General features: G+C 44.4%; 1 long non-coding RNA gene across 1 annotated transcript in view; it reads right to left on the bottom strand.

Moving 5' to 3' along the window:
- LOC137544169 (uncharacterized) overlaps positions 1-13,303 on the bottom strand; it is a 32,149-nt gene extending 18,846 nt beyond the window's left edge. The window contains exon 1 of the long non-coding RNA XR_011025756.1: positions 13,235-13,303. This is a non-coding gene — a long non-coding RNA (uncharacterized lncRNA). The remainder of the gene's footprint in view (positions 1-13,234) is intronic.
- Positions 13,304-21,577: the final 8,274 nt, after the last annotated feature.

Below are 21,577 nucleotides of genomic sequence, written 5' to 3'. Positions count from 1 at the left end.
CACCTGTCATCCAGATTTGCAGATGCTTATACCCCTGACCAGGACATCTGCGTAGACGAGTCCCTCATACGCTTTACCGGGCGCCTTCGCATCAAACAGTACATCCCAAACAAGCGCGCCCGGTATGGGGTGAAACTGTATAAGCTCTGTGAAAGGGCCACAGGCTATACATCTTATTTTAGGGTCTATGAGGGAAAAGACTCAAAATTGGAGCCGGTCGGATGCCCTGACTACCTGGGGAGCAGTGGAAAGGTTGTGTGGGACTTGGTGTCACCCTTGTTCCAGAAGGGGTACCATCTTTTTGTGGACAATTATTACACAAGTGTGGCCCTCTTTCAGCACTTAAAAATAGAAAAAATCCGATGCTGTGGCACCGTGCGGCCTAGTCGCCGGGGCTTCCCCCAACGGCTCATTACCACCAGACTTCAACGGGGGCAGAGGGCCGCCTTGTGTGCTGACGACCTGCTCGCGGTGAAATGGAAGGACAAGAGGGAGGTTTACTTCCTGTCCACCATTCACGCAGACACGACAGTTGAAATTCAACGGCGAACTAAGGTCATTGAAAAACCCCTTGTCGTCCACGAGTATAATACTAACATGGGAGGGGTGGACTTCAATGACCAGAGGTTAGCGCCCTATTTAGTTGCCCGAAAAACAAGACGCTGGTATAAAAAAGTGTCTTTTTACCTCATTCAATTGGCAATTTACAACAGCTTTGTTCTCTACAGTAAGGCTGGGAGAACTGGCTCGTTTATTCAATTTAATAAACAGATCGTGATGGAACTCCTGTATCCAGGAGGTGCCGTGGCCCAACCCCAAGATGCAACTAGCCGGCTGCATGGAAGGCATTACGCCTATCCAATTCCGACTACCCCAGGTCAACGAATCCGAAGAAAACGCTGTCGTGTCTGCAGCAGGGCTGGAATAAGGCGTGACACCACTGTTTATTGTCCCACCTGTCCTGACCAGCCTGGCCTATGCCTAGGGGAGTGTTTTGAGAGGTACCACGAGCAGGTACACTATTAGAGAGTAGGGAACTCCACACACAGCGGTAGGCACACAAGGGTCTCTCAGTGCTATTTCACACTGCTGCGATGCGTTAGGGCAAAATGCCTAGCAAAAGTCACACTTTGCGGTCCCCCCCTACGCCGGAAGTGCTTGACTTAACGCTAGTGTATGCCTACGTTACTGCGTGGCTTCTGTGGCAATATCGATCGGCGCGGAAGTCATGTTAGTCTATGGCGACGCAGTTCATTACTAGGCCGAATGCTACTCTTGTGGTATTGCCTGAAGGTCTGTTTTGGACGATACGGTGCGGCGGGCTTGACCCACCGGATATGTCAATATGCAGTGTGAAACCAAACATCGGGTTTCCAGAGACCCTAATACACAGGGCTGCCAGAAACCTCTCCTTTCACTTGGGACAAATTGCGTAATGTATTTCGCCACAACTCTGTGCAATTTGCACTTCGCACATTGTTCCATGGGGGAGGAGAGGTTTGTCCTCGGGAGGTAAGTTAAAAAAAAACAAAAAACAGGTAAGCAAAGAAGTTAATGTTTGGTTTGCAATGTTAAGTTTTTTATTAAAAAAGTTCAAAGGTTATTAATGTTAATGAAGTAATTGCTTTGCTGCTTGCTTGTTTTTTGGGGTTTTTTTTCTCTTTTTCCATCCAATAACCTTCCAGGTGGACCGAGCGAATGACTAACCAGCTGCAGTACTGATGGTGCATCCTGACAGACCGTTGCGCGTCTGTCAGCTTACACACAAGTCGGTGCATGCAGCGCTGCAGGACGAGATTTCTCCTCCGCAGTCAAAAAGATACGTTTGCCGAGGCATATGGGCCGAGGAGTGGTGTTGGGGATTCATATGCTTTGGCAAACACTTTGTATCAAAAAAGAACTCTGGCAATGATTTGTTCATCCTCATCGATCGGTGTGAATGGATAAATCAGGTTTGCCAGGGCATACGAGCTGGTGGGTTTGGATTTTTGGGGTGGCAGCTCCTATGTCCTGGCAGACGCCTTCCCCTCCTTTTTGTATTGTTTTGTCTTTTTTTCTTCTCTCTTTTTTTCTATCCAGACCGACCAATCAGCTGCAGCACTGATGGTGCATCCTGACAGAACATTGCGCGTCTGTCAGCTTACACACAAGTCGGTGCATGCAGCGCTGCAGGACGAGATTTCTCCTCCGCAGTCAAAAAGATACGTTTGCCGAGGCATATGGGCCGAGGAGTGGTGTTGGGGATTCATATGCTTTGGCAAACACTTTGTATCAAAAAAGAACTCTGGCAATGATTTGTTCATCCACATCGATCGGTGTGAATGGATAAATCAGGTTTGCCAGGGCATACGAGCTGGTGGGTTTGGATTTTTGGGGCGGCAGCTCCTATGTCCTGGCAGACGCCTTCCTCCTCTTTTTTTTTTTTTTTTTTTCAAAATTTTTGGGCAGATATTTTTTCATCCACATTGATTGATTGTTTGACGTTCATTTTTCCTTTCAGCCCACAGTGCATTACCCTTATGCCCAATATAAGGAGTATAGCAGAAACTCCTAATACTGGCCATACATGTAATGATTGCAGAGACCCTAAAATACCAGGACAGACCCCACGAATGATGCCATTTTGGAAAGAGGACACCCCAAAGTATTCCGTGAGGTGCATGGTGAGTTCATAGAATGTTTTATTTTTTGTCACAAGTTAGCAGAAATTGTGGTTTTGTGTTTTTTTTTTTTTTTTTCACAAAATGTCATTTTCCGCTAACTTGTGACAAAAAATAAAATTTTCTATGAACTCACCATGGCCCTCATGGAATACCTTAGCGTGTATTCTTTCCAAAATGGGGTCATTTGTGGGGTTTGTTAACTGTCCTGGCAAGTGGGCGGGGTGCTAAATTTTGAGCACCCCTGTAAAGCCTAAAGGTACTCATTGGACTCTGGGCCCCTTAGCGCAGTTAGGGTGCAAAAAAGTGCCACACATGTGGTATCGCCGTACTCGGGAGAAGTAGTACAATGTGTTTTGGGGTGTATTTTTACACATACCCATGCTGGGTGGGAGAAATACCTCTGTAAATGACAATCTTTTTTGATTTTTTTACACACAATTGTCCATTTACAGAGTTATTTCTCCCACCCAGCATAGGTATGTGTAAAAATACACCCCAAAAAACATTGTACTACTTCTCCCGAGTACGGCGATACCACATGTGTGGCACTTTTTTGCACCCTAACTGCGCTAAAGTGCCCAAAGTCCAATGAGTATCTTTAGGATTTCACAGGTCATTTTGCGGAATTTGATTTCCAGACTACTCCTCACGGTTTAGGGCCCCTAAAATGCCAGGGCAGTATAGGAACCCCACAAATGACCCCATTTTAGAAAGAAGACACCCCAAGGTATTCCGTTAGGAGTATGGTAAGTTCATAGAAGATTTTATTTTTTGTCAAAAGTTAGCGGAAAATTGATTTTTATTGTTTTTTTCACAAAGTGTCATTTTCCACTAACTTGTGACAAAAAATAAAATCTTCTATGAACTCACCATACTCCTAACGGAATACCTTGGGGTGTCTTCTTTCTAAAATGGGGTCATTTGTAGGGTTCCTATACTGCCCTGGCATTTTAGGGGCCCTAAACCGTGAGGAGTAGTCTGGAAATCAAATTCCGCAAAATGACCTGTGAAATCCTAAAGATACTCATTGGACTTTGGGCCCTTTAGCGCAGTTAGGGTGCAAAAAAGTGCCACACATGTGGTATTGCCGTACTCGGGAGAAGTAGTATAATGTGTTTTGGGGTGTATTTTTACACATACCCATGCTGGGTGGGAGAAATATCTCTGTAAATGACAATCTTTTGATTTTTTTACACACAATTGTCCATTTACAGAGTTATTTCTCCCACCCAGCATGGGTATGTGTAAAAATACACCCCAAAACACATTGTACTACTTCTCCCGAGTACGGCGATACCACATGTGTGGCACTTTTTTGCACCCTAACTGCGCTAAAGGGCCCAAAGTCCAATGAGTATCTTTAGGATTTCACAGGTCATTTTGCGGAATTTGATTTCCAGACTACTCCTCACGGTTTAGGGCCCCTAAAATGCCAGGGCAGTATAGGAACCCCACAAATGACCCCATTTTAGAAAGAAGACACCCCAAGGTATTCCGTTAGGAGTATGGTAAGTTCATAGAAGATTTTATTTTTTGTCAAAAGTTAGCGGAAAATTGATTTTTATTGTTTTTTTCACAAAGTGTCATTTTCCACTAACTTGTGACAAAAAATAAAATCTTCTATGAACTCACCATACTCCTAACGGAATACCTTGGGGTGTCTTCTTTCTAAAATGGGGTCATTTGTGGGGTTCCTATACTGCCCTGGCATTTTAGGGGCCCTAAACCGTGAGGAGTAGTCTGGAAATCAAATTCCGCAAAATGACCTGTGAAATCCTAAAGATACTCATTGGACTTTGGGCCCTTTAGCGCAGTTAGGGTGCAAAAAAGTGCCACACATGTGGTATTGCCGTACTCGGGAGAAGTAGTATAATGTGTTTTGGGGTGTATTTTTACACATACCCATGCTGGGTGGGAGAAATATCTCTGTAAATGACAATCTTTTGATTTTTTTACACACAATTGTCCATTTACAGAGTTATTTCTCCCACCCAGCATGGGTATGTGTAAAAATACACCCCAAAACACATTGTACTACTTCTCCCGAGTACGGCGATACCACATGTGTGGCACTTTTTTGCACCCTAACTGCGCTAAAGGGCCCAAAGTCCAATGAGTATCTTTAGGATTTCACAGGTCATTTTGCGGAATTTGATTTCCAGACTACTCCTCATGGTTTAGGGCCCCTAAAATGCCAGGGCAGTATAGGAACCCCACAAATGACCCCATTTTAGAAAGAAGACACCCCAAGGTATTCCGTTAGGAGTATGGTAAGTTCATAGAAGATTTTATTTTTTGTCAAAAGTTAGCGGAAAATTGATTTTTATTGTTTTTTTCACAAAGTGTCATTTTCCACTAACTTGTGACAAAAAATAAAATCTTCTATGAACTCACCATACTCCTAACGGAATACCTTGGGGTGTCTTCTTTCTAAAATGGGGTCATTTGTGGGGTTCCTATACTGCCCTGGCATTTTAGGGGCCCTAAACCGTGAGGAGTAGTCTGGAAATCAAATTCCGCAAAATGACCTGTGAAATCCTAAAGATACTCATTGGACTTTGGGCCCTTTAGCGCAGTTAGGGTGCAAAAAAGTGCCACACATGTGGTATTGCCGTACTCGGGAGAAGTAGTATAATGTGTTTTGGGGTGTATTTTTACACATACCCATGCTGGGTGGGAGAAATATCTCTGTAAATGACAATCTTTTCATTTTTTTACACACAATTGTCCATTTACAGAGTTATTTCTCCCACCCAGCATGGGTATGTGTAAAAATACACCCCAAAACACATTGTACTACTTCTCCCGAGTACGGCGATACCACATGTGTGGCACTTTTTTGCACCCTAACTGCGCTAAAGGGCCCAAAGTCCAATGAGTATCTTTAGGATTTCACAGGTCATTTTGCGGAATTTGATTTCCAGACTACTCCTCACGGTTTAGGGCCCCTAAAATGCCAGGGCAGTATAGGAACCCCACAAATGACCCCATTTTAGAAAGAAGACACCCCAAGGTATTCCGTTAGGAGTATGGTAAGTTCATAGAAGATTTTATTTTTTGTCAAAAGTTAGCGGAAAATTGATTTTTATTGTTTTTTTCACAAAGTGTCATTTTCCACTAACTTGTGACAAAAAATAAAATCTTCTATGAACTCACCATACTCCTAACGGAATACCTTGGGGTGTCTTCTTTCTAAAATAGGGTCATTTGTGGGGTTCCTATACTGCCCTGGCATTTTAGGGGCCCTAAACCGTGAGGAGTAGTCTTGAAACGAAATTTCTCAAAATGACCTGTGAAATCCTAAAGGTACTCATTGAACTTTGGGCCCTTTAGCGCAGTTAGGGTGCAAAAAAGTGCCACACATGTGGTATCGCCGTACTCAGGAGAAGTAGTATAATGTGTTTTGGGGTGTATTTTTACACATACCCATGCTGAGTGGGAGAAAGATCTCTGTAAATGGACAATTGTGTGTAAAAAAAATTAACAAATTGTCATTTACAGAGATATTTCTCCCACCCAGCATGGGTATGTGTAAAAATACACCCCAAAACACATTATACTACTTCTCCTGAGTACGGCAATACCACATGTGTGGCACTTTTTTGCAGCCTAACTGCGCTAAGGGGCCCAAAGTCCAATGAGCACCTTTAAGCTTTACAGGGGTGCTTACAATTTAGCACCCCCCAAAATGTCAGGACAGTAAACACACCCCACAAATGACCCCATTTTGGAAAGTAGACCCTTCAAGGTATTCAGAGAGGGGCATGGTGAGTCCGTGGTAGATTTCATTTTTTTTTGTTGCAAGTTAGAAGAAATGGAAACTTTCTTTTTTTTTTTTTGTTTGTCACAAAGTGTCATTTTCCGCTTACTTGTGACAAAAAATAATATCTTCTATGAACTCACTATGCCTCTCAGTGAATACTTTGGGATGTCTTCTTTCCAAAATGGGGTCATTTGGGGGGTATTTATACTATCCTGGAATTCTAGCCCCTCATGAAACATGACAGGGGGTCAGAAAAGTCATAGATGCTTGAAAATGGGAAAATTCACTTTTTGCACCATAGTTTGTAAACGCTATAACTTTTACCCAAACCAATAAATATACACTGAATGGGTTTTTTTTTATCCAAAACATGTTTGTCCACATTTTTCGCGCTGCATGTATACAGAAATTTTACTTTATTTGAAAAATGTCAGCACAGAAAGTTAAAAAAATCATTTTTTTGCCAAAATTCATGTCTTTTTTGATGAATATAATAAAAAGTAAAAATCGCAGGAGCAATCAAATAGCACCAAAAGAAAGCTTTATTAGTGAGAAGAAAAGGAGCCAAAATTCATTTAGGTGGTAGGTTGTATGAGCGAGCAATAAACCGTGAAAGCTGCAGTGGTCTGAATGGAAAAAAAGTGGCCGGTCCTTAAGGGGTAGAAAGACTGTGGTCCTCAAGTGGTTAAGCAAGCTATAAACCTAACTAAGCAGCGCCAACCTCCCCTCCATAGAGTACTGTATTTTTAGACTATAAGACTCACTTTTTCACCCACAAAAGTGGGAGGAAAAGTCAATGCGTCTTATAGTCCAAATGTAGGGAGTTCCTGACTTGTGAACGCCTGCCAATACTAACCTCCAACCTGCCACAATGATGGGGATTCCCTGTACTGTGCCCATGCAGAGGAAGACACAGGGCGACACAAAGGGGCATAGTGGAGGACACAAAGGGGACACAAAGGGACATAGAAGAGGACAGAAGCGGACACATGGGGACATAGGAGGAAACAAGAGATACAAGGGGGCATGAGTTGCAAAAGGGGCATAATCCACAAGATGCCTGTCAGGCTTGTCTGGTCACCTGCTGTGAGTCAGGCTGTATGCCCATATGACTGACATATAACCCAGCCCTAACACCTGCGAAAGCTCCTGCCTGATACAAACTACAAGACCCTGCAGGCAGATGTATCATACAAACTGGCAGACAGCAATCACCAAACACAGCAAAGGCAATGTAACACAGTATACTGAATAGTCACCTAAGGCCTATAGGCTGAGACAATCCAGATGAAGATAAGGTGGCAACACAGGGGTTGGACAAGCACCATCCTATTGGTTATAATACTAGGCTATCAATGTACAGCAAAAATAAATCCAATTGCGTGCAGAAAGGCCAAAAAGCACAATATAGTACACAAAGAAACAGTAGGGCCCTGCAAAAACCGCACCACAACAATATAAGGAAAATACAAATAGCCTTTATTTATCCATATCAAAAAATGTTTTTAAAAACAAGTACTAAAAACAATGGCACAACAGGGTATTATATACAATATAATGTGTCATATAGTAAATCTATAGAAGAGATGCCCTCATAATGCTGAACATCCACACATAAAACATGCGTAATCAAATAATAATGGTCCCAATCCATGGGTGAGAATGGAGCAGTGAAAGTGCTAGGGTGAGTAGAAAACAAGAAAAAATAGCCTCCCTTAGCTTGCTATTTCAATTGGCCTGGCACTGCTATTGGCCTGAGGAAGCGGGCTCAGACCCGTGAAACGCGTTGCCTGTGCTACCAATAAGATCTTTTGTCCCTACAAAGATTTGTCGTCCTTGAGGTAAGCAACCTCAAACCTTTCTCGGTTTTAAACTGCTTTTAAACGCTTTTATATACCACCAGGACGCCTCTTTAAACCATTTAGTCCTATGTGGAGATGGTCCGTGTAAAGACCAAAAGGTGCCGTGCACTAGGGGATGAGTGCTCAAGACTGCGAGGATCGCAGAAAAATGTACAATAAAGTGCGCAAAACTAGTTTCTTACCGATGTGGAGAGAGAGGAGGGCGTGCGTGCCAAGAGCCCCTTGGTACGTGCTCTTGGCACGCACGCCCTCCTCTCTCTCCACATTGGTAAGAAACTAGTTTTGCGCACTTTATTGTATATTTTGCTGCGATCCTCGCAGCCTTGAGCACTCATCCCCTAGTGCACGGCACATTTTGGTCTTTACACGGACCATCTCCACATTGGGTTCCTCTCTTGTTACCTTGTCACCCTGTCATCCATTAGACAGGGTGGTTCGGCATTTGGCTCTACCTATTCATTTTTTCTTGTTTTCTACTCACCCTAGCACTTTCACTGCTCCATTCTCACCTGTGGATTGGGACCATTATTATTTGATTACACACATGTTTTATGTGTGGATGTTCAGCATTATGAGGGCATCTCTTCTATAGATTTACTATATGACACATTATATTGTATATAATACCCTGTTGTGCCATATATTGTATATAATACGCTGTTGTGCCATTGTTTTTAGTACTTGTTTTTAAAAACATTTTTTGATATGGATAAATAAAGGCTATTTGTATTTTCCTTATATTGTTGTGGTGCGGTTTTTGCAGAGCCCTACTGTTTCTTTGTGTACTAGAAGATAAGGTGGCAAGCGATGGCTGAAGTATAATCACTAGACAGATGCGTGGTCAATCATGCCAGAGTCAGTCCAGGCAGCGTTCATGCAAATCCTTTAACAAGCCGGTCGGTAACAGATAATCCAATACAGAAGCTTGGTCAGGTTCAAGCCAGGTCGGCAACAGGTAATCCAATCTAGAAGAAGCTTAGTCAAGAGACAGACACAAGTCGGCAGCAAGACAAGCACTTTGGTGTGAGCGCAATCTCAGCAACAAGCCCAGCATAGGCTATCACGGGCCAGACTGGAGCGCTCACCAGGTTCAAATACAAGGCCTGACCAATCGGAGCTCGGCCTGTCAGCTAATCAGCTGACAGGCAGGGAGACACGTGGCTACTGTTTACGTAGGCGGAGCGCGCACTGAGATGCGTCCTCCACCTGCCGGCCTGCACGCATGGTAGTCAGCGGCAGGGACAGCAAAAACTGTGAGTCAGCGGCAGGGCTGTCGACAGCGGCCTGCTGCCTCCTTACAGTACCCCTCCCCCTAGGAGTGGACTCCGAACACTCCAATCCAACTTCATTTACTTGTTCTCCATCCTTTTTAAAGGGTGAGGGAGCAGCAAATTCATGATAAGTCTGAGGTAATCTTTGTTCAATGAGTCTTGTACAACTTAACACAACCTTTTGCAAGAACTCATCCTTGCATTGTGCAGACCAACCAGTCAGCTGACCAGTCTGCTGATCAATCACTGGGTTATGCCTTCTCAACTATGGCAACCCAAGAACTATAGGAAAAGGCAATTTTAAACAATAAAATTTCATGGTTTCCATAGGCAATGCTCCAACTTTTAGGGTAACTTCAGTAATCAACATTAACCCATGACCTTACTGTAAGATAGAATCATCGACAGCAGTAACGTGTATCAATTCAGACACTGCAGTTGTCTGAATGGATAACTTCTTAGCAACAGATACATCCATAAAGTTGCCCACCCTACCACAATCAACCAGAGCTTTACATTTGTATAAATTTTTACCATATGCAATGGATACAGGTAACAGGACCAAATGATTTTCTGGAGAGATACCTTGCGTGCTCAACTGAGTTCTCTCCACCTCAGTTAAGCATGGTAGTTTCCCAAACTCTTAGGTTTGTTGGGACATGATTGGACTATGTGTCCTGGATCACCACAATAGAAACATAATCGTTCAATTTTCCTATGAGTTTTCTCTGAATTACAGATGTTTGAAACCCCTATTTGCATTGGTTTCTCAGTGACAATGGTGTTAAGAGGAACAGCTGCAGGAATAATCATATTAGACCTTAGAGCAATACCTGAAGATTTTTTAACACCATCACCTTTAGTGGGCAATACCTGTCTACTTAAAGGAGGTCTCTTGACCCCATCTAAGTGCTGAAGTTGCAACTTCTCTTTCTCTATAGGACACATAAATGCAAAGTGCCCTGTACCCCCACAATACAAACACAAACCCCAAAGCCTTCTCCTGGCTTTCTCTACCACTGTTAATCCAGAACCACCTGACTGCATAGGTTCAGGATCATCGAACATAGGAGACTCTGTAGTAGATTCCAGAGGGTCATCAGGGATCGGAACTGACATATGAACCCTTCCCTGATGGCGTTGTCTGACACGCCTGTCAACCCTGATTGCCAAAGTAATAGCATCTTCAAGAGAAGCAGGTACTGGATGACTGATTAGAATATCATTAATGGTATCTGAAAGTCCAAACAAAAATTGATCCATGAGAGCAGAATCATTCCATTTAGTCGAGACGGCCCATCGCCTGAATTCTGCGGCATTCTCCTCTACAGTTCAGCGACCTTGTTGCAAGTTCCTTAACTTCTGAACTGCAGTAGATGTAACATCAGGATCAGAGTACAAGACAGACATAGCTTTAAACAAGTTATCCACTGAAGTTAAGGCTTCATGCTCAGAGGGTAGGCCATAAGCCCAGGATTGTGGATCTCCTTGTAGCAAGGATATGACAAATGACACTTTCTGAGATTCTGAACCAGAAGATTGAGAACGTATTTAAACAGTTATTCAAAAAATTGCTGAATTGAGATCTGGTGCCAGAGAATTTTTCCGGAATAGGCATTTTGGGATCCTTAGTTTTCCGAGGAGTTAAAGGAAGTACAAGATGTCCAGCAGAATGAACGAGAAGTCTGGCATGAGACAAGGCATTGGCCAATTGAGTCAGTTGAATCTGTTGTTCAGATACCTGTTCCAAGAGCAGATTCACAGTTCCTGTGAGGAGCAATATTTGTTGTTTTATATCCTCCACGATGGAAATCTCCTGTTAGTCTCCTTTGATTAGGGGATATCTGGCCCATGATACTGTCAAGCTTGTCTGGTCACCTGCTGTGAGTCAGGCTGTATGCCCATATGACTGACATATAACCCAGCCCTAACACCTGCGAAAGCTCCTGCCTGATACAAACTACAATACCCTGCAGGCAGATTTAGCATACAAACTGGCAGACAGCAATCACCAAACACAGCAAGGCATTGTAACACAGTATAATGAATAGTTACCTGAGGCCTATAGGCTGAGACAATCCACATGAAGAGAAGGTGGCAGGCAATGGCTGAAGTATAATCACTAGACAGATGCGTGGTCAAGCAAGCCAGTGTCAGTTCAGGCAGCGTTCATGCAAATCCTTTAAGCCGGGTTGGTAACAGGTAATCCAATACAGTAGCATGGTCAGGTTCAAGCCGGGTCGGCAACAGGTAATCCAATCTAGAAGAAGCTTAGTCAAGAGACAGACACAAGTTGGCAGCAAGACATACTTTGGTGTGAGTGCAATCTCAGCAACAAGCCCAGCATAGGCTATCACAGGCCAGACTGGAGCGCTCACCAGGTTCAAATACAAAGCCTGACCAATCGGAGCTCAGCCTGTCAGCTGACCAGCTGACACGCAGGGAGACATGTGGCTGCTGTTTACGTAGGTGGAGCGCACACTGAGACGCGTCCTCTGCCTGCCGCCCTGCACGCATGTGAGTCAGCAGCAAGGGCGGCAACAACTGTGAGTCAGCGGCAGGGCCGTCGGCGGGGGCCTGCTGACTCCTTACGATGGCACTTCACCATGGATGCACCAGGTTTAGTATATATATTTTTGTCCTCTAAACCTAGGTGAGTCTTATGGTAATGAGCATCTTATAGTCCGAAAAATTTGGTACTTTGAAAATGAAGAGGAACTGTGTTCAGCTGAAGAGAAGTGCTACACCAGACAATTGCACCTGGGCAAGGTGTTAACAGTGGTGGTGAAGGTGGTGACTTAGGATGAGCAGGCTGAATCAAATTTAAATTTTGCCTGAGTGTTAGTGGAAACGGACTGCAGCAGTGTGAGTTAACTAACATTGGTTGCTGCCTCTTGTGCCAGCCCTCATCCTCATTCTACATCTTCTTGATAGTTCCTTTCATGGCTGTGAAGGAGGAAGTATCAGGAGTATGTAGAGGGGCAGGGAACACTGGCACAAGAGGCAGCAACCAAGGTGAGATAACCCACACTGCCTGTGTTGACAAACATTCCGTTTCAGTTTTGCCTCAGGCAAAACTCAACTTCTCTTTCACCTGCTTATCCTTAGTGATGACCTAGCTTTCCCACATGACAGTGAGGAAGTCCAGTGTGGTCATGGCACATCAACTGCAGCCATTTCAGCTTCTCATGCTGCTGCTTTCTGTGAGATGAGATCAGAGGAAGGTAATAACAAGGTGGCAAAAATACATGGGAAACTTAGTGATACAAGTAAGATGCTTCATCAAAAGATACCAGGAAAAGGATGAATTGCAGATACATTAGGAAATCTAAAGTGCCCAGAGCCTTAAATGTGAGGCTGCTTTAGAAATTGTATTAGTGCCATCTGTTTTCAGACAGTCAGCTGTGGGGATGCAGAGACTCAGCGGTCTGTGGTAGGCAAGACATCTCTGGCATCTCTTCCGTCTATCTCCAGTCTCCAGATGATAACTCTGTGACCACCTGCAATCTATGCATGCAAAGCGGAAGCTGATTGCCAATGTACACAATAGGGGAATCATACTGCATGTGAAATTCCATCTCTTAACATGGTGGAAAAAACACTGTAGTGTCCCTGGAGTTTTTTCTGTCCTGTCAATAACACTTCAATACTTCAACATCCTCTGTTCCCCTTTACCTGCTGCCAGGAACTGCTGTGGAGGTTTCAGTGGAGGTGCGGCTTAATATCATGTCTTCACAGTGAAGGATCCTGGAATCTGAAATGATAGGAAGAGAGACTGAGACAGGGGAAAAGATAGCGAGAGGGAGAGAGAGACAGAAACAGAGACAGACAGAGAGAGAGAGGCAGAAAGAAAGTATTTAGCAAAATTTAGCATATTAGTCAAATTGTTAATGCTTTTGGACTGGTGATATCATGTAGTCTGGAAGACAGGAAATCACACACAAATATTGTTAATGTGAAAACATAATTATATTTAGTAGATCCTAATAAATGATTTGGGATACCCATATTTACCCTCACTATCCTGGCTTCAGCATCAGAGATGCTTATTGTGTCTTTATACTGCTGTGTATTCATATAGTATACTAGAAATGACAATGGGCCGCCACTCACTTACTATACAAATTCTTTATTGCATAAGGTATACAAAACCACGATTCCCCCGTTCCCCCCACCCTATTTAAAATCCCCAAACCCGTGCTGAACCAATCTAGGAGCGCTCCTGGACACCAACATACGCATTCATACCACACTCATCAATCGTGGATTGATCAATCCCTACCAACCGATTGAGATGAAGCATGTACAACGACTTTCACTACTAGCAACCGTTTCTAATCTTGAATAAACTTCCGGAGTAACAGTAATAGTCTGTCAACACGCAGTGTGTCCAACACGTCTAGCAAATCAAAGTGAGTTCTTCATTTTACTTGCACTTTTATCTTCACCCACTGCGTAATGATGGCAGACTCCGCTTGGGCCTTAGACAACTCCTTTGACAGACTCAAATCACAACTTCAATACACCAAACCAGCCTCCTGCATTGCACATCTCTGTCCCGGCTAGGCGACTCTTGTGCGTTTGTGCATATAGCAAACAGAGTCTCTGCGTGCCAGGCCACTATTGATCGTGCTTACTCTCCGCGATGCTAAGCATCCTCCAACATATCATTCTCAGGCGTAATGGTAGTTACCTTCTTTTCCGCCTAGGTGCTTGAGGTGCTAGCTCTCACTGCGGCGTCCCGCAGTATACAGGTACCTGTCTCGTGGAGTTGCTTGCCGGCTGTTAGTGTGTCGCTTGTATCCTCATTTGGACGTCCAGGTTGCTCATCGTATCCAGCACGCAGGCCACGCCCACATACGCGTTACGCCCACCAACGTGAGCTTCGTCAGTGTGATGACGCTATGGCTGGGTAATAGTGGGAACACCCTCTCCTATTTAAAACAAAACTGTCCTCAAACCAAGCCTCTCTCTGGGTCCGTTTTTTTGATTCTGCGCATTCAGGGAAAAGTCACTGTTAGGTGCACTCACGTATTTCCATATTCATGCTTCAAAGCCTCATGAGTTGACAGCAGTGTTTGTTTTATCCGATACTGCTAATCTTCACATTTTTAACACTTTATTGGTACCCTGTTTTCATGCTACATCTCCTATCTCACCCATTATTAAATTTTTCAGAATTCTTTTGGATGTGACCACCTTTCATACAACACATACTCCTACATATACTCTCAGGGATTCCATTACATGTCAAACACATTGCCATTAGGTACAACATACGGGCCTGCTTTTTCGTCTAGCTCTAAGATTTATGTTATAATATATTATACATTATACATTCCTCAGCATCCCAGCACATCCAGACTCATCTGAATCTTTCAGTATTTTCTCCCAAATCTAACCTACAACAATAACATTTATCAGTATTCTTTTAGGAAATGAACTAAATTTAATTCTGAATTCAATCCTCTTGGGATTAATGTTCCCAGGGTATATATCCATCTGCTTTCTATCTGATATAATAATTTTTCAAAATCCCCTCCCCTGGTGTTTCTCTTTGGCTTAATTATACATTTATATTTCAGGCAGTCTGGATTGCTGTCATGGAACACTGCGAAATGTACACCCAAAGGGCTCTTTTCATCTGCGGCAGTAATGTTTCCCACATGTTCTCCAATCCTTTCTTTTATCTTCCTTTTGGTTTTCCCTATATACTTCAGTCCACAAGGGCAGGTGATCATGTAAATTACTCCCTCAGAATTGCAATTCACAAAACTCCTAATTTCATATTTTTTGGAGCCTCTTGCATTTTCAAATTCATTAGTTTTTTCCACCAACCTACAATACTTACACGATCCACATTGGAACATTCCACACGGAATAGGGCCTAAAAAGCCTCTTCCCCAATTTGGATCAAAGTTCCTAGAATGAACCTCAGCCTTCACCAAAGAGTCCTTTAAATTGGGGGCCCTTCTTGGGGTCATTAACGGGTAAGGGCCAACTATTTTTAACAATTCAGGGTCAAGGCTCAACACGTGCCAGTGTTTCTCCAGCACCTTTCTGAGCTGAGGCCAGTGAGATCCATACGTAGTTATGAACCTCACTTTCCCTTGCCCTTCATTTTTCTTCTTTTGTCTCTTACGTAAGCAATCCTCACGTTCAATGTTACCGACGCGCTCTTTTGCATCTTCTAACACCTGTTGAGGATACCCTCGTTTTTTAAAACGTTCGCACATTTTATCCACCTCAGCATGGAAGTCCTCTTCCTCTGAGCAATTTCGACGTATCCTTACAAGCTGTCCATAGGGTATACCCCATTTTTGGCTTCTTGGGTGAAAGCTGGAGGCATGAAGGTAGGTATTCCCTGCCGTTTCTTTCCTAAACATAGACGTCTGTAGTCTTCCTCCCTTTTTCCCAATCAACACATCCAAAAAAGACAAGCTCTCATTTTCTATACTGTATGTCACTTTTAAGTTTCTGGAGTTCGAGTTCAAATCCTCCAAAAAAGTCATCAGACCCTCCCTTGGCCCTCTCCAGACGAGGAAGACGTCGTCTATGTAACGAAGCCAGAGGGCGGCGTGTGCACCAAAAAGGGGGTGGGGGTACACATCACCCCTTTCCCAAGCCCCTAAATGCAGACACGCATATGCCGGTGCACACGCCGCCCCCATCGACGTCCCCCTCGTCTGCCGGTACATCACCCTGTCAGCCATGAAGCAATTGTTATGCAACACCAACTCCAATAATTCAATCACCGTTTGATTTCTCTTTGACATCCATCCTCTGTATTGTGACAGGAAATACCCTGTTGCTTCGACTCCTACCTCATGGGGGACTGAAGTATATAGGGATTCTATGTCTACACTTACCAACAAGTCATCATCTTCAACTTCAAATTCCCTGATTAGATTCAACAATTCACTGGTATCTTTGATAAAGGATGGTAACTCTTCAACCAGGCCTTTCAGATTTTCATCTATGAAGATCCCTACCTTCTCCAGAGGACCCTCAATTGCAGCTACTATGGGTCTTCCCGGAGGGTTATCCCTATTTTTATGAATTTTAGGTATTAAGTATAATACCGGGATTTTATAATGTTCTAATTTCATAAAATTATATTCTGCTGCTGAGATAGATCCCTCCATTAGTGCCTGTTCCAAAATCCTGTTTCTTTTTCTAACTATTCCAGGGAAAGGATTGTCACGCAACTTCATATATGTATCTTTGCAACTTAACTGTCTATTCATTTCTCTGAAGTATGCTTCCTTACTCCACAGTACAATATTACCCCCTTTGTCACTTCCACGGATGATGATGTTGTCCGCCTCCTTCAACTCAAGAATAGCCTGTCTCTCCAAGGGGGATAGGTTATCAAACCTGGGTCCCCAGTGTATAGATTCGAGGTCACGACTGACCAACTCAGAAAACACCTTAATATTTTTATCCATGGAGAGTGGAGGCATATATCTTGACAATTTTTTGAGGCCTGAATCAACAACACCACCATCCGTGGTTCCCTGCAGGGGGGTGGTGGAGGGGGCAGTGGAGGGGGTTCCCTCATCTATCAATCCTTCCAAGTCTCTCAACAATGACCTTTCCTTCAAGGATCTAATCACCTGTTCTTGTTCAGGAGTCTCATTAGACAGAGAGGATAATTTTTCTCTTCCAGCAAACATCTTTTTAAATAAAACTTTCCTTAGAAAAAACTGAAAATCTTTATATGTATCAAAAGGGTCTCCTCCACACACCGGGGAGAAGGATAATCCCTTGTTAAGCACTGATATGTGCTGATCCTTTAATACAAATGTAGTCAGATTTACAATATTCTTCTTATCCTCTCTGTCCTCAGATTCCCCCATTTTCTCTACTCTTTGTGTATTTTGCCTTTCCTGTGCGGTTGTATCCTTTTCTTCAAAATAGGCTGTATGTCCTTGTCCCATTTCTTCTTTCCTCTCTGACCCCTCCCCCTCCCCTGTGTATAATCTCTGTTCGGTCTTCCTACTCTTTCCTCTTCTTCTTCTCCTTCTCCCTCTTCTGTTTCCTCTCCATCTTCTAAAAAAGAGATTGATTTCCCTGAGGCGGTGGGTGAACTATCGGGGCTCTCATCCTCCTGGGGTCTCCTCCCTCTACTCCTTGATCTAGACCTTGCTCTACCCTGATTGCAGTTATAGTATTCCCCATTATTCCATTCTTTCACGTCAATTTGAAATTTCACTTGCTTGATCATCTTGATCTTTTTCTGAGTGATTTCCACCTCACGTTTAACCATATCATTTAATTTAACAAATTCTGCATGAGATCTATGGCACTCTAGCTGAGCTATGCTCTCTGCGATCTCAGATTTTAATGTATCTAATTGAATTGTTTCTTCCTCTATCATAATACGCATCACATTTAGATCATTCTCAATTGCCATCTTTTTCCATTTTGTCATAAAACGGGGGTTTCTTAAATGCCCTGCAGGGACAAACCTATTTCTCATTCCCCATGGTACCACCTCCTTGTCCACATAAGATTGCATTGTCTGAATGCTCCACTTTCGTCTCAGATGTCGCAAGGTCAGTTTCTTATGTATCCTAAAGAATCTTTTCAAATCCCTCAGGTCATCCTGACTTTCTTTACTAGTTTCCTGAAATGCAGATGATATATCAGAATCAATTTCTGACCCTAAAACATACGCCATTATAAAGGACAGTATTGATTGATAAAAATCCCACCCAATGGTAGGAGATGAACAGGGTCGTGGTACGTTCCACTTAATTAAGCCACTAAGATCGTGCAACTACAGAACCAAAAACTTGTATACATTTACCTAATTATCCGGTGCACCAATCATTACATCTATTAGTAAAACCCCATTAATTGAGGGAAGGCACGGCCAATTTTAACAATGGATACTAGAAATGACAATGGGCCGCCACTCACTTACTATACAAATTCTTTATTGCATAAGGTATACACACTGACGAAGCTCACGTTGGTGGGCGTAACGCGTATGTGGGCGTGGCCTGCGTGCTGGATACGATGAGCAACCTGGACGTCCAAATGAGGATACAAGCGACACACTAACAGCCGGCAAGCAACTCCACGAGACAGGTACCTGTATACTGCGGGACGCCGCAGTGAGAGCTAGCACCTCAAGCACCTAGGCGGAAAAGAAGGTAACTACCATTACGCCTGAGAATGATATGTTGGAGGATGCTTAGCATCGCGGAGAGTAAGCACGATCAATAGTGGCCTGGCGCGCAGAGACTCTGTTTGCTATATGCACAAACGCACAAGAGTCGCCTAGCCGGGACAGAGATGTGCAATGCAGGAGGCTGGTTTGGTGTATTGAAGTTGTGATTTGAGTCTGTCAAAGGAGTTGTCTAAGGCCCAAGCGGAGTCTGCCATCATTACGCAGTGGGTGAAGATAAAAGTGCAAGTAAAATGAAGAATTCACTTTGATTTGCTAGACGTGTTGGACACACTGCGTGTTGACAGACTATTACTGTTACTCCGGAAGTTTATTCAAGATTAGAAACGGTTGCTAGTAGTGAAAGTCGTTGTACATGCTTCATCTCAATCGGTTGGTAGGGATTGATCAATCCACGATTGATGAGTGTGGTATGAATGCGTATGTTGGTGTCCAGTAGTGTTGGGCGAACATCTAGATGTTCGGGTTCGGGCCGAACAGGCCGAACATGGCCGCGATGTTCGGGTGTTCGACCCGAACTCCGAACATAATGGAAGTCAATGGGGACCCGAACTTTTGTGGTTTGTAAAGCCTCCTTACATGCTACATACCCCAAATTTACAGGGTATGTGCACCTTGGGAGTGGGTACAAGAGGAAAAAATTTTTTAGCAAAAAGAGCTTATAGTTTTTGAGAAAATCGATTTTAAAGTTTCAAAGGGAAAACTGTCTTTTAAATGCGGGAAATGTCTGTTTTCTTTGCACAGGTAACATGCTTTTTGTCGGCATGCAGTCATAAATGTAATACATATAAGAGGTTCCAGGAAAAGGGACCGGTAATGCTAACCCAGCAGCAGCACACGTGATGGAACAGGAGGAGGGTGGCGCAGGAGGAGAAGGCCACGCTTTGAGACACAACAACCCAGGCCTTGCATGAGGACAAGAAGCGTGCGGATAGCATGCTTTGTACCACCATGCAGTCATAAATGTAATAAAGATAAGTGGTTCAATAAACAGGGACCACGCGGCAACGCTAACCCAGCAGCAGCACACGTGATGGAACAGGAGGAGGCGCAGGAGGAGAAGGCCACGCTTTGTGAGACACAACAACCCAGGCCTTGCATGAGGACAAAAAGCGTGCGGATAGCATGCTTTGTACCGCCATGTAGTCATAAATGTAATAAAGATAAGAGGTTCAATAAACAGGGACCACGCGGCAACGCTAACCCAGCAGCAGCAGCAGCACACGTGATGGAACAGGAGGAGGCGCAGGAGGAGAAGGCCACGCTTTGTGAGACACAACAACCCAGGCCTTGCATGAGGACAAAAAGCGTGCGGATAGCATGCTTTGTACCGCCATGTAGTCATAAATGTAATAAAGATAAGAGGTTCCATAAACAGGGACCGGCAACGGTAACCCAGCAGCAGCAGCAGCAGCAGCAGCACACGTGATGGAACAGGAGGAGGCGCAGGAGGAGAAGGCCACGCTTTGTGAGACACAACAACCCAGGCCTTGCATGAGGACAAAAAGCGTGCGGATATAGCAGCAATGCTTTTTGCCGCCATGCAGTCATAAATGTAATACAGATGAGAGGTTCAATAAACAGGGACCGGAAACGCTAAACCATCCCAGATGTTCATCGGTCATGTTACTTGGTTGGGGTCCAGGAGTGTTGCGTAGTCGTTTCCAATCCAGGATTGATTCATTTTAATTTGAGTCAGACGGTCTGCATTTTCTGTGGAGAGGCGGATACGCCGATCTGTGATGATGCCTCCGGCAGCACTGAAACAGCGTTCCGACATAACGCTGGCTGCCGGGCAAGCCAGCACCTCTATTGCGTACATTGCCAGTTCGTGCCAGGTGTCTAGCTTCATGCCCGGTTTCAGGTCCAGCGGTGCCAGCCACAAATCCGTCTGTTCCTTTATTCCCCTCCAAATTTCCTCCCCTGTGTGCTGCTTATCCCCAAGGCAGATCAGCTTCAGCAACGCTTGCTGACGCATGCCAACAGCTGTGCTGCACTGCTTCCACGATCCTACTGCTGCTGGTGCTGGGTTAGCATTTCCGGATGAGGTACAGCTTTGAGATGCGTTGGAGGAGAAGGAGTCAGAGAGGTAGGTGCTGCTGTTGTTATCCAGCTGTTTGCGGCGTGGGCAACACCCGCGCCGTAGCAGGTGAGGAATCGCTGCCAGGCTCCACAAGGTTCACCCAGTGCGCGGTAAGGGAGATGTATCGACCCTGGCCGAACGCACTCGTCCAGGTGTCAGTGGTGAGGTGAACCTTGCAGGCAACGGCATTCTTCAAGCTTCGGGTTATTTAGCTGACCACGTGCTCATGCAACTCAGGCACTGCAGAGCGCGCAAAGTGGTAGCGGCTGGGAACCACGTAACGTGGGATGGCCACTGACATCATGCCCTTGAAGCTGTTTGTCTCCACCACTCGATATGGCAGCATTTCGCAGGCCAGAAGCTTGGCTATGCTGGCTGGCTGTTACTGCCACGGCCCGGGGGTCATTTGCTGGCAATTTCCTCTTGTGCTCAAACATCTCAGAGACAGACAACTCAACCGTAGCGCTGCACACCGAAGGGCTGTTGGTTGTTGTGTTTGATGAACACTGGGAGACCTCAAGAGCACTAGTCCGGAAAGTGACAGTGTCAGCATCGTCTGATGTTTGTGAATGTTGTGAACCACGCAATGGCTGGGCTACTGCTGCTGCTGAGGCGGGTCTGGTGGTGAGTCTGGTGAACCCAAGGGAGGCAGTGTTGCTGGTGGTACCCTGTCCTGCCGCGTTTGCCCACAGAGTGGGATGTTTGGATAGAATGTGGCGGCTCATGCTGGTGGTGGAGA

The sequence above is a fragment of the Hyperolius riggenbachi genome, chromosome 2, assembly GCF_040937935.1.
Source record: "Hyperolius riggenbachi isolate aHypRig1 chromosome 2, aHypRig1.pri, whole genome shotgun sequence".
Lineage (NCBI taxonomy): Eukaryota > Metazoa > Chordata > Amphibia > Anura > Hyperoliidae > Hyperolius > Hyperolius riggenbachi.
The sequence above is the reverse complement of the archived record's forward strand: the minus strand, read 5'-3'. Positions and strand labels throughout refer to the sequence as shown.